This window comes from Penaeus monodon, chromosome 33 (genome assembly GCF_015228065.2).
Source record: "Penaeus monodon isolate SGIC_2016 chromosome 33, NSTDA_Pmon_1, whole genome shotgun sequence".
NCBI classification, from domain to species: Eukaryota; Metazoa; Arthropoda; class Malacostraca; order Decapoda; family Penaeidae; genus Penaeus; species Penaeus monodon.
The window spans coordinates 21,676,637-21,677,269 of record NC_051418.1 but is presented as its reverse complement, the minus strand read 5'-3'; the positions used below and the strand labels follow the sequence as shown (position 1 = coordinate 21,677,269).

General features: G+C 43.9%; 1 pseudogene; it reads right to left on the bottom strand.

Moving 5' to 3' along the window:
- LOC119594142 overlaps positions 1-542 on the bottom strand; it is a 9,154-nt pseudogene extending 8,612 nt beyond the window's left edge.
- Between the last annotated feature and the right edge of the window lie 91 nt (positions 543-633).

Below are 633 nucleotides of genomic sequence, written 5' to 3'. Positions count from 1 at the left end.
ACAGAAGAGTAAGAGAGAAAAAAGAGAAAAAAGAAATAAATAAATAAATAACCAACCGTCCTCGCTCCGGACGACAGGACCCATGCCGAGTGAGGTGGTTTGGTTGAAGGACATCATCCGTGTGTGAGTGTTATTGATAGCTCTCCTTGAGGAACAGGTAGGACATTCACAGAGCGAACGCCGCCTCTGGCTTGCGCGTGAAGTGCCAGGACAAACGTTGTCACTTACAGAAAGGAAGGCAGGAGTGCCACATGTCGCTTGAGACCTTATTCGCGAGACGGTGGGCAGCGAAGTCTTCCCTTGTTCCTGCTGGGACTACGTTACTGATTTTCAATCTTTATGATTATCCTCTAGCTTATTTTAATGGCTTCCAATTACGGGTCTGAAATATTCGTTTTACGTTAAATAAAAACAGTAAGATAATTGAGAGGCAACTGCAAGACAGCCCGGAGAACAAAAGGAAACGCGAAAACGAGCTTATCTTCAGGCCGAGTCTCCGTGGCTACAGAACAGCCCTTTTTCTTATTATTGTCAAAAGTGGCCCTTAAAACCAAATATGGGACTAAACAACTAAGCCGTTGCTTGTCCCTTCATAAGGAATTAAATGAATCTATCTTTTGCTATCAGTTTGCG